Source organism: Xiphophorus couchianus, chromosome 24 (genome assembly GCF_001444195.1).
Source record: "Xiphophorus couchianus chromosome 24, X_couchianus-1.0, whole genome shotgun sequence".
Lineage (NCBI taxonomy): Eukaryota > Metazoa > Chordata > Actinopteri > Cyprinodontiformes > Poeciliidae > Xiphophorus > Xiphophorus couchianus.
Genome location: NC_040251.1, coordinates 18003277 through 18016393, shown reverse-complemented (window position 1 = coordinate 18016393; position 13117 = coordinate 18003277).

Sequence of the window (13117 nt, the reverse complement as noted above, 5' to 3'; positions counted from 1 at the left end):
GGAGCGTGATGAAAGGCCTGTCTCCTTTCACTGCAGATCAATACGCTCCCTTCCTTTGCCTATGGGGATCAAGAGTTTCAAACACAAAGGAGGTTTTTGCATAAAGATCCAAACAATGGTTCACAAGACATTTTTTCCTCTTACTTTCTTGTCTCGGCTTTAAACTCTCTCTCTGCTCTGGACTTTTTAATGTCTTTGCTTCAACTTTCCAGGAGAAAAGGAGGAGGAGTTTCTCTAATATTAATTCATGCAAAGTGGCAACAATTCTCTGTTTGCCTGTTGGTAGCATATGGAAGCTATAAACGAGGATTGGCCGTCAGGCTGCCAAACTTTACTTACATTTGTGTAAATATTGTTTGATAGTCTTTTAATGCTGCAGAATATTGAAATAATCCCCCTTTGTTTGTTGAATACTTCATGCTGGAATAATAACTGAATGGAAACGAAGAACAGAGATGTGAGGGATGAAGAACCCAGTAGGTAGAGATGGTCTTTGCAGGGTTTTAATGAGGTCAAGAGGTCATTAAGATCAAGTTTGATGCTGAAAGGTTAAAAGTTACTGCCAGATTCTTCCCCCAGAGCTGCAGCTCCTCCAGAGTTACTCAGCTGTAGAACCTACTTCTGCTTTTCCTCTCTGCTGGGTTTCTTCATCTTCATGATGCCGATTGTTGTCTAAAAACCTCAGAGGTCAGAAACAAAGCTGATAGTAATGATAATCAAAATTTAAAATATTGATATTTTCATCATTGTTACTCTTAAATAATTTTTAAACCCATTTTTAAATAATTGATTTTTACTACATTAACTTCAATTTTCAAAATGTTTACTTTTTTATTGCATCTTTATTTGTATTATTGGCTATTTTAAGTTATTTATTACTGTATTTTCTTATTTTATATTTAATAAGGTTTTTGAAATTTTTATCATTTTTATTTTATTATAAATTTCTTTTATTTTTACTTTTTGTTGGATTTTTATTGTTTATTTTTAATTTTTATATCTTAAATAAATGTTTCATTACAATTTTAAAAGTAACAATATTTAGCAATTTCTATATATTTTTAAATTTATTTTTACCTTTTGTTTATTTTTATTAATTTAAATAAATATCCCATTACAATGTCCTGTATTCTTCACTATAATTGTATTTTAATTGGTTTATTATTATTACTATTGTTGGTATTAATATGTTTATTAGTTTATTTTTTATATTTCTTTTGGATTATTTCATACTTTTACATATTTGGTATTTATGTTTTATATTTATGCATTTAATTCATGTATTTTTGCATTTATGTGATTTAGGGTTAGAGTTAAGGTGATTAAATTTATTTGAATTTTCAAACTGACCTCCATTTCCTACCAACTCTGTCAAGTATTTTCACTTTAATGTGTCTAAAGTTGAATTAAAAGAGGGTGTACTTTCTTTCTAGGCCTCCATGCAGTTCATTAGCCACATTAATTCCCTTTACTGTTATCAGCAATATAATGTGTCACCTTTTTCACAACTAATTTCTCCTGGGTTAGAAAAAAAAGCCATCAATCCAATCAGGAAGGAGAGGCAAAAAGGAGATTTGGGAGGAAAATCTCTCCAGAAGTTGTTGGGTGTTGCAGGAGAAGAGAAGAAGGGCCGGCGTAGATTTCCCTCTCAAGTAATTCATTTATGTCTTCAAAACTCTTTCCGAGACCAGAGTTACTGTGCCTTTGTTGTGCTTTAAAAAGCTTAGCTGGTCTCTGTGAAGGGAAGCACTTTAGAAAGAGCTACAAAGGCAGCGGACGGGCAGAGGAAGAAAGAAAAAGTGAATGGCACCACTGATAAAGTTGAGCAAATTAAGTCATTGACCTGAGGTGGAGATTAATAGCAAACAAGGTGCCCCAGCTTCACAAGTAATGAATATTCTTCAAACGGCGCGGAGGGGCGGCGGGGAGGCAGATAGAGCCGGTTTGATGCGAATGACATTGAAAGTTGTGGAGAACAGAAAAATTCTGTCATTTTTCATTTGTATGCAAATTCGCCTGTTACACAAATTAACCCCTGAACTCTGGTGTCAGTCCTCATCTCAGGCGCAGGCCGGCCTCCTGCCGGGGCCCTGGGCCGCCGCCGCGCCGCTCCTCCAGGGGCGGCAGCGGCGTCTCATTTGTTTACTGGCTAAATTACCTCAAAGCTAATAAATCCAAAGCCCTAGAGAGCTGCTGTTTACCGCTGTAGCTTCGCTAATGTGTCCAACATGAGACACAAGACAAGAGGACAACATTGGACTCTAATAGACCAGCAACAATGGCTGTGTCTTGTAGGAGTCCATGATGTGTCTTTTGCGAAAGAGACAAATCAAATCTGACTTTTGATACAAGACACTGGTCAAAATTCTGCACATAACCAATGAAACTGGCTAAAGCTTCAAGTTGTAAGTCCAAGTCAATCGTAGAGCCGCTAGCTTAAGTCAACTTAGTTGCACCTTCCTCCTTGGTTGCCAAATGGTGCTTGGCTCTTAACTTTTATTTTGTTAACCTTACCAGGAAGTTACCATTTACTTGGTCTATGCACAAGAGAAAACAAAAGGAGAAATCCCAGAGCCACTGGTTGCTATTGTGATTTCCACCTTTTCTGGAGATTCTTCGGTCATTATTTGTAGAACCATCTGGCTCCTATCTATTCTGGTTTTCATCAAAGAAACATTGGCTGAATTAAACCTACACAGGTTTGGTTTGACAGAAAATCAAGGTTCCTCCTCTGCGGCTCAGAGCTGTGATGCTAACGCCTCGTAAAGTGAAGCTCTAACATCTGCGTGTTGCTAAAGTGCAGCTTCGCCTCCGTCCCCGTGTGGCGTCAGGAAATAGGAGGCAGCCCTAAACAAACTCCGCCATCTGCAGAGAGGAAGGTGGCAGCCGTGTGGTGATTGACCCCTTTAATTGATGCAGCTTTAATTATCATAATCGCCTGCCAGAGTTGCTGTTGTTCCGTTTTTTCCAGACCTTTCCCCTCCCTCCTGTTTTTCCGTGGCGTTTCACATCCTGGCATCAACCGGTGCAGGTGTCCTACAGATGTTCGGTTGCCTCCCCTCGGAGATGTGCAATTTGTTAGCTGCTAGTCAGCTGTCACCTTTGGATTTCTGCAACGACTCGCTGGGAAATGTTGACCTGAACTGAGAGTTGGTGCTACAGCAGATCACTGGAAAGCCTAACTAATGACTAATGAATTTCACCGCTTTGGAAAAGGACAAACCGAAAGGAGTTCTCTGATTATAGAACCTCTTAAAGCTCGTAACATTTACTGAACCAAAAGTGAATCAGAGAAGCTTTAGAGAGGTATTAGTTGATAAATATCCATTAAAAGAGCCATTTTGGCATCATGTTGTTAAGAAATTCTCAAATATTTGAATATATGGAAAAATAAGAGTCAAAGTACCACAAAGAAATAATCATCTCTACACTTTTGCTCTGTTCTCTAATCAGACATTGTAAACAATGCAGAGCAATTTCTCAGGAGCCCATTGGTCGATTTGGATCCATCAAACTGTCAGAGCCAATAGAATCTGGGGGCGTTTACAAAAATCATGTAAGCTTTTCTACCAATCACAATGTGAGAAAAAGTCAGGAATCATTTCAGAAAAAATGAATAACAGGAGCCAGGTGAAAATATTGATGGATTATGGTAATTAAAAAAAAACAACAACAACAAAAAAGATTAAATTTAGGCTTTTAGCTGCTGGTTCAGCGAGTTTTGCATATAGAGTGGTGATACCGAAAGCTTGGGTTTTTATTTGAAATATCGCAATTCAGAACCGTTTTTCTGTATTGGACTGTTTTTCATATGACCAATTATACGGTACAAAGTAACATTTTGCATCAGCCTCCTTTTGACCCACTACAATCCAGAAGAAGATAATATGATCCTGATGGTATATTTAATCTTAGAGAGGTTTGACTGATGGACTGTCCTCTAGTTTATGTGAGTATTGTTATATTTAACAACATTTCAGACAAAAAAATTATTCATTTCTAGGTTGGTAATCAAAGATCGCTAAACAAAACTGCAATCGGTGCCCCCTGACTTAATAAACCACACAAATCTCAAAAAGTAAAGAAATGTGCACACAAATCTCCTAAAAAGCATCATAAACCAGGTATTAAAGCATTGTTTCATGTAAACCCTCTGAACATAAAAGATGTTTAAATGATCTTTATGGTGAAACTTCTCCAGCAGAAACTCAGAACGCCACAGGACGGTTCCAGGAACAGTGAGAAAAATGGGTTTAGACAAACAAACGCACACAGAGAGTCTCCGAGCGGCCACCAGTGGCTCTGCACTAAGTTTCCCTTCAAAGGATCCCCTCAGGATAGACTGTGCGCGAACATAATCCAAGGCTCCTTTGAAGTGCGCACTCCAAATGTCTTTTGGCTCGGCTGCAGCGTCTCAGCCCTTTGGGTTATTGGAGAGCAGAAGCGCTCCTCGGACGGCTCCGAGGTGGAGAGGCAGCACCTGGTGGTCCTCCTCGCCGCATTTCACACATTTAAAGTGCGCCGGGTGTTGCTCCCGTCGCCGCAGCCAAGAGGTATAAACGCCGCTCTGCTGTTCAGCCGGATAAAGCACAAGAACGTTTTGGAGTGGATTTTTAATAAATCCACTGTGGCTTTGTCGCTCAGCGGAGTTTCACTTGTACACATTTATTTCTCTGCAGGCGGAGGGCAGGAGCCGGCCTAATCTCAGTGACAGAGTTAAAAGCTCACGAGCGGAGACAGAAATACAAGGTTTTGGATAGAAGAGCCACATGAAATCATTAGATAACGTGATCATTTCGTTTCTGACTGGCCTAAAACACCCAGAAGCAAGTGAATCGTTGTCAGAGTGGAGCTAAACCGAAATGAGTTCATCATTAAATCACGTTACTTCGCTTTTAGAAAGTTTAAGTTACACAAAAGTTTAAAGCTGCTGCTGTTCTCCAGACATTAACGCAAAGAAACTCAAACATTTCCACTAAACACGTTTTACTCACGATTATCAATTACATTATTTATTGAGAAAAGAGGCTCAGCAAAGCTACCAGGAAATCTGTGAAAACTTGACTGATCCACTTAATAAATAACAAATTATCTCAAATTACTTTAGTTTCCATCCAACAAACATGTTAGTAGCTGCAGCAGTCTTTAATAAAAGTAAAAAAATATTCATAAAGCATTTTTTGATGCATCTTTTTACATTCAAGCTAAAGTTAGTAGTGTAGCACAGATAGCTGCAGCAGGAAATTAGAAAAGCAAATTTTCAAACAAATTAAATCTGACTAATTACTTGGATTTGGTTCAACCTAATAAACTGGTAACAAAACATTTCGGAAGCTGTAGAAGTTTTTAATAATAGTACAAAATAAACAACTAAAACATCTTTTTACGCTCAAGCTAAAGTTAGCAGTGTAGTACAGTTAGCTGCTGCTGGAAATTAGAAAAGTAAGTTCTTAAACTTTCACTGATTTGAAACTCAAGGGATAGTTAAGATGGTAACAAACATGTCAAAGGCTCTTAGTTTCTTTCTTTGGATAGAAAACCATTGAGTTTTATTTCTGTAACCATCACGTTAGCGTTAGCACTGTAGCATGGCTAGCTGCTGCAATTAAACTTTCTTCAAAAGCACCCCTTGAGATGCTAATACCAAATCAAAACTGAAAGATATTAGATGAATTTAAGTCACAAAAGTTTGGCCTTAAACTTCAATTTTTCAGATTAAGTGTTGCTGAGATGTTAGCAATAATTATATACAAGCTAACATTAGCATTACAGCACAGCTAAGGGATAAAGGACTTGTTTTTAGGGGATGCTTTATTTAAGTTGTGTAAATTATTAGCATTTAGTTAACCTCTGTAATTTAACCAACATCTAGTGAAAAGATCTACAGCCCTATGCTTGAAATAATGAATATAAAACAGATTAAATTAAATCACATGAATTATTTGCACTTTTATCCCTACAAAAAGAAGCTAATTGTAGTTTCAATTACAGTATTTTTCGTTTCTTTACCTAAATAAAATGATAAACCAACCAGAAGTATTTCACACAAATTGTGTCACGAACAGCGCTGGACTTTGAGAATCCTTCGCTTTTTGTTGTAAGGAAAGTTGCTTCTCTGACATAAATACTTTAATTCATCCACATTTAAAATGCACATTTTAATAGTGGGGAAATTGCACAATTTTAAAGTTCCCTTTGAAACAATGTGGAGAAACAAATGTGATTTTTTAAGTCTTGTGGACATTTTGCTGCCAGTAAAAGCATCTCAGTGTTTCAGCAGATTTTACAGACGTCATCCAAACAGGACACCTTTGTACGGCGTTAGCATCAGGCTGACACAGTGGCCCTATTTAAGCACAAAAACACTCCTCATAAACAGCCAAAGCTCTTACGCAGTCAAGTCTGAGCTACGCTGCTCTTTTTACTGCAACTCTTATTAAAAATATAGGAGAAGCTGTTTGAGATGCTGAGTTTATGGACTCGTTAGTTGTTGGCGTCACACGGCTTTACGACTGTGGTTTTCTTCCTTTCATCCTCTTTTTTTTCTCAGAACGGAGACTGGATTCACCTTCAGCAGATGACATTTCCTGATCATGTCCAGCACTGTGATGCTGTATTTATGGTGTAAATACGTTTTAAAGCTCCAGGAATCAAATCATGACCATCGATATCATCATGCAGGTGGCAGAAGGTTTGACTCAGGAAGTAGAAAAGCAAATTAAAATCCCACTTCTTGTTAAATATAAGATTTTATCTTCTCCTTGGATCATTCCTTTGGCAGCCATTTTTGCCCAGTTTTTCTTTTATGGTGTAAATTGTGACCTCTGACCTTAACTAAGCCAAGTGTGGTGTTTCAGGTTTCAGAGTAGTATCTAAACCGTATATTTTTGTTTTTTTCTTACAAAGGTCAAATTTGAGAGAATTTTACTACAGATTTCTTCCATTTTTGGAAGTAATCGACCCTTTTATTGAACAATCTTATGCTCAGATCCTACTTATTAAATTAGAGAGGCTGTATTGACATCCGTCTGAAATCTCTGACGTTCTTCCTGGTCCTTCACCCCTTCGCAGCACATTTTCCAGAGGAGAAGGAGGAAGAAAGGAGGAGGAAGCTTGAGTGAGTGTGGTCGAGGCAGCAGGTGGAAGATTAGCAGAGTTTTTCTGCGAGTGATCCTCGCCGACTGGCCAATCTGTTCAGCCGTCGCCTCGAATTCACGCAGACGGTGCAAGTAGTGACACCAACTGCTGCGACGGAGAGGGGGAAGAAAGCGAGCAGGAAGTTCGGTGGCTCGCTGCCCGTCCTGTGACCACTCTCTGGTCTTTGTCCAGCCATCTGGGTTTTTTTTCCTTCTCTTCCTCCTCTTTAGTTTCTACATTTCCTCCCACTGTAAGTTCAGAGGTCACACATGAACTTCCGCTCGGTGACGAAGCAGCAGGTAACCATGACAACGCCATACATCAGCAGTCTTGCGTACGTACAGTACAGCCTCATGTTTCTGCATGAGATGACAGCTTCTGTTGCCAAGCAAACTATGAGGACTAACTCACAAGATGTCACCAAACTCAGCAAGAAAACAGCTTTCAGTGACTGAATCTTCTCAAGTTTCGTAACGTTTTTTTTCTTTTAAATAAAAGTTAGTTTCTGTATCTCAAACTTGGCTAAAATGAAACTTTATCTCAGCCAAACAGTCTTGGTTTTAAATTCGACATCTACAGAGCATTAACTAATGTCAACAGGTTGGTAAAATAGCCTTTAGGATCTATTGGTTGATTGGAAATTATCTATCGCTCATCCTTAGAATAATACTCAAGTTCATTCAGAAATCCATCCATGAAGACATCTGTAGAAACATCCACTTAATGTTATAAAGATCCTGAAATCTCAGAGAACGAGAGGCTTACACCTAAAGACTGATCGATCAAAAATCCATTTATCTAAACAATCAATCTCTATGCCAATTCATAGAAACATCCCTACGTCCATCTAGACACATATCAGTCTTGATGCCCATCTAGATATATATTTCTTGTCCATTTAGAAATCAATAAATCCCAGCATCCAAACGCTGATTGAGCACTACATCAATCCAGACGTAGATGGACCTACAAAGTCATATAGATGCATCTCTAGGTATCAATCTAGATGGATCTCTAGGTCCATTTTGACGTTAACCAATCCCAACGTCCATCAACCAAACGCTACGTCCATCTAGACATTCATCTAGATAGATTCCTCGTCCATTTAGAAATCAATGAATCCCAATGTCCATCAAATGTTGATCGATCCCTACATCTATCAAGATGTCAATTTCTCATCCATCTAGATATCAAAGAATTTCTGTCTCTCTAGATAGATAAATCTCTGCGTCAAGACATCGAAAGATCCCTGAGTCCATCTAGATATCTCTATCTAGATATAAATAAGACATAAATCAACAAATCCCTACATCCTCTCATAATTCTTTCATTCCAGCCATTGATCTATAGATCCAATCATTAAACAAACAAGAGATTAATCTATCCATTGATCTAAAGTTGATAAATCTTTACCATCGTTTCTCTCTTCTTATCTCTGAAATTCCCGTTTTGTGATTTTCTCCATTATTTTTTTACAAACTGTAACCTGCATAATAAGAATGATTAGAAATACTTTCCCCTGTGCCACCCTGGGGGTGAAAGGAAACCTTCAGTCGCCTCTCTGTGACCAATTCCTCTGGTTTATGTTAACGTTTAAAACTCTCAAGCAGAGGGGAAAAAACCAAAGGTAAAGCTCTACGTTATTGGGACTCAAAGAGCAATTTGTACCAGATTCAATGAAGACACCGTTAGCCTAACATGATCCATATGGAAGACAGATAAATGATGAAACTGTACGACAACAGACCTAATTGTGCTTCCACAGCCAGCATCGCTTTGGAGCTGAACGCGTTTCAAGCGGCTGCCTCTTTTCTCTCCAATATTGCACTAATGCATTTAATTTAATGTTCGCAGACGCCGTAATTGGTATAATATTGCTCCGTAATACTTTGAAGGAAACCTTAGCGTTAGGCACCAAATTGAAATTTTTAAAGCGAACGGTGAAAACGACCGAGGGGGCAAAAGAAACCCCATTAAATGTAATTTGTTCTGCATGGCTGTGGGGGTAATGGGAACCGAGACGCTTCTTTATGAAGTGGAATAGGTGGAGAGGTGGCGCCGGATTTGCTCACAGAGACTGTCAACGTGCCGTTAGTGGAGGCATTCAGAAAGATGTAAGCTGTCGGCAGCCACAGAGGAAGCGTTAAACAGCCACAGGAGGCCACACACACACACACACACACACACGCAGACACACACACCAGGTTAGAGGGAGGTTAAGGTGGAAGTCCTGGCAGCTACGATACAAACTGGTTTAAATCTTCATACTGGAAGATAAAATGCTTTGTTAGTATTGTCTTTATGTGACACTAAAACAGTATTTATTAAAGATGGAGAGGCGACTCTATCAGCTAATCGATTAATCCGTTAATCGATTGATCCATCGACTGAGAATCAAATCAAATATAAAAATCTGTCCAAAACGACAAGAGACAAAAATAAAGTCAGAACAACAGAAATGGACGGACAAACAAATAAAACCAAAGATGGATGGATAAATAGACAGAAGAACGGATGTATGTATGATGATGTTGGATGGATGGATGGATGGATGAAAAAAGAAAACCTGGAATGGAAACCAAAATTATAAAACAGGAAAGGAGAAAATGGAAGTAAACGCTATGAAAAAAGCAGGTGGGATTATGGGAAAACGAGAAGGACGAGGAAGAAAAGAAGTAAAAAAATCTGAAAATGAGTTCAAAAGATCCAACAAGCGAAGGAGACCAATAACGCGGAGAAAAAGATGGAGGAGAGTCAAAAACAAGAGTTACAATAATAAACATGAAGAAAGGTAGAAATGTGACACAAAGGGGAAGCGGAGGACAAATCAGGGAGGGGAGGAAAAGTGATGGAGGAATAATAAGAGGAGGGAGAAGGTGAAGAGGCAGGAGAGGCGGAGGGAGGCGAGGGGGGGTCCCTGCGGAGCGCCGCAGATCAAACACAGACTCTAAGTCAAACTCCGCCGAGAGATCTTAAACCTCCTTTGTAATTGGAATTTTAAAAGTTAATACAAAGACGCTCCTTCAGTAAGATGTCTTCAGCAGATAGAAGAAGAAGAAAAAATACAAGAATGACTTTCTTTTTGTCCCTGCAGTGATGTTTAAAGCAGCCGCTTTCTTTAAAGCAGGAAAATTAAAGGAGATTTTCTTCAGCAGAGAGACGGGCAGGATGTTTGGAGTTTGCACGACATAACGTACATAAACCGAGCGGGTTAAAATAGCAAATATATGCAGCTTTAACAGGCTTCTACGGTAGACCATGGCTGACAAAAATATAAAATGGGAGAAATTAAAAAATGTGATATGTGATTCACAATTCATGACTTTCTGTGAAACATTTTATTCAAACTGCTAATTTAAAAAGTTAATAATGCTTTATTAATAAATTTTTCAGTTTCTATTTAAACATTTTGCACATTTTTGGTGACTTACAAGCAAAAATGTGTAAGAAAAATGATAAAGGGTCAAATGTTGGACAAAATTAGAAAACTAATTTCACAATGACTTCATTTATCAGATTTCTATTTAGTTCTATTTGGAATTATAATGTAAGATGTCTATCCCATTTTTGTGCTGTGACTTTAAAAAAGTAAATACATTTCTCTTTTTAATATATTTGGTAAAATATGTTCAATTCAGTTCCTTTATTGTCCCTCAAGTGTTAAGAGCCAGTTGGTGTGATTTTAACTTAGAAGTTAGGCTGGTTACGGAAGGAAAGAACTGCCAAAAATATCAAATTAAAATGCTCAATAAGTAAATTAAAACAAAATCTACTATTGTTGTAAAACAGAGCAATAAAAGTTTTGAGAGACACAATAATACGTTATCTAGAAATAAGTAAGCTAGCATTAAGATCTGGCTTAAAGAATTTGTTTTTGCCCATAAATTAATCAATTTAAATCAACATCTCCAATTCTAACAAAGACTTGAGTCAGTCAGACTTTTAATAAGTCTTTTAAAGATGTTCAATTGTTTCTGGGATTCCCCAGGGTTCTGTTGTAGGGCTCTTGTTATTGTAGTTTAAATCCACCCTTTTCTTTTAGTTTGTTTCCTAAAAATAAACTAAAAACAGTTAATTTTCTAAAACTGTGTGGATGCACTGATGTTTACTTGAAGGTGTCTAGTTTAAAAAGAGTTAAGGTCACACTAGATATGTTTGACGGAAATGTGCAACATTTAAAAAAAATTTCTTTTAAATTTATTTTGGTTCCACAACTTGTTTGGTGAGTAAATTATCAAAATAAGAACATTTATTGCTCACAAAACAGATTTTGATGAAGTTCTTAAAGTATTAATTGGCAACACCAGCCACACGGACTAACTAAATACTTAATAAATGATTTTTTCCCGTTTTCTCATTGTCTGAACATAAGCGGTCCAGTTTGGAGGTAATGTGTCTGGTTTTTGGAGGACAGCGGGACGGTGTGCAGCAGTGGGAGCTGCAGAGTTTTTATTTTTCTCAGCGGAGGAACAGATGGGAGAACCTCGCCAGGGGAGGATGAATTCCGGTCAAAAACAAGGTGACAGCAGAGCGTGACCGCCAACATGTCCGCCACATACTTTCTCCCCTCTCCCCTCTTCCTTCTTGCTACCAGACCTTTTTCTGCAAACTGGTGTTTTTAAATTCGTCGCTCATTTTCAGCTCCAGGATTTGGAGAAAAGCTGAAACTTTTAAGGTTTATGTGAGGAATACTTGGCTTCTTGTGTTTTATTGTGTTTCTTCACTCCTGATGAAGTTGGCCACTTTCCAATTATCCACAAGGCATTTTTTCCTCGTTTTATTTTACTAGTTTGGCAGAAAATGTGCAAAATCATACCCGAGATGTGACTTTTTCACCCACAAAACGGCACAAAAGAAGAGAATTTTTTTAGATTTCAGAGGAGATTGGGCTGCGATTAGCGCCTTTCCCAACAGGTACAGAGTGACAGATTAGATCTTCTGTCTGAAGAGAATAAAAGGCAGATTGTCTGTGTGTTATAAGTGGGTGTTGCATGAAACAAAGCAGCAACTCGGGACGTTTTGAAGGCTTTTCATGTCCTGGAGACAGGTGAAGTCTGTATAACAAGCCTGCGTCAATCACTTCCACTTCCACATCTTTTTGTTCAATGTTTCAGGAGAACAGAAGGTACAAATATCTGGAGAGAACGTCAAACAGTTTAGTTCAGATTCTAAAAGCGTTTAAAAAATGTCAATGTGGATAAAACTGTAATACTTTGGTTCTGTCATCTCTTGTAAATAAACTGAAAATGAAAAATTGAATGCAAGAAGTTCAGAAAACGACTTAAATCTGAAGGGAAGGATGAAATATTTCATAATAAACTGTTGGAAAAACTGACAGAAAGACAGAAATAAACAGGCTGACGAATGAATGAATGAATGAATGAATGAATGAATGAATGAATGAATGAATGAATGGACGAGTTTGTGAATGGACATATTTAACTTTTAGTTATGAAAATAAAAATAGTTTCCCTGATCATTTTCCAAAGTGAGTCAAAGTGCGTCCCACTGTCCGACACTAATGCGAATACCCATAATGCATTAGGTGGCGATGCGTAGGGGGCAACATGGCCGCTCCACACTCCACTGGGGAACCTCAGCTCAGAACCAGAAAGACAAACGCAGACGGAGAGCAACATGAAAACGAAGGATTTTAGTCAAAAGACACAAAGAGCTGCATGTTGACGAAACTTTGCATATTTAATACTCACATTATCATTTATTCACACTTTCTGCAGCTTTATTGATTGTGATTCAGATGCAATTTTCATTATTTTTCACAATCTTTTCTTTTGTTAAAGAAAAAAACTCAACCTGGAAAGATTTGATCCTTAAGCTTTAATGATGAATTATTATTATTTACTTTAAATTAACTTCATGCCACGACTGTTTAATGATTCTGGTCCTGATTTTTAGCTAAATCTCTGCATAACTTTGAACATGTTGATGCAAATGGCATAAAATTTGGACAAGTTGTGTG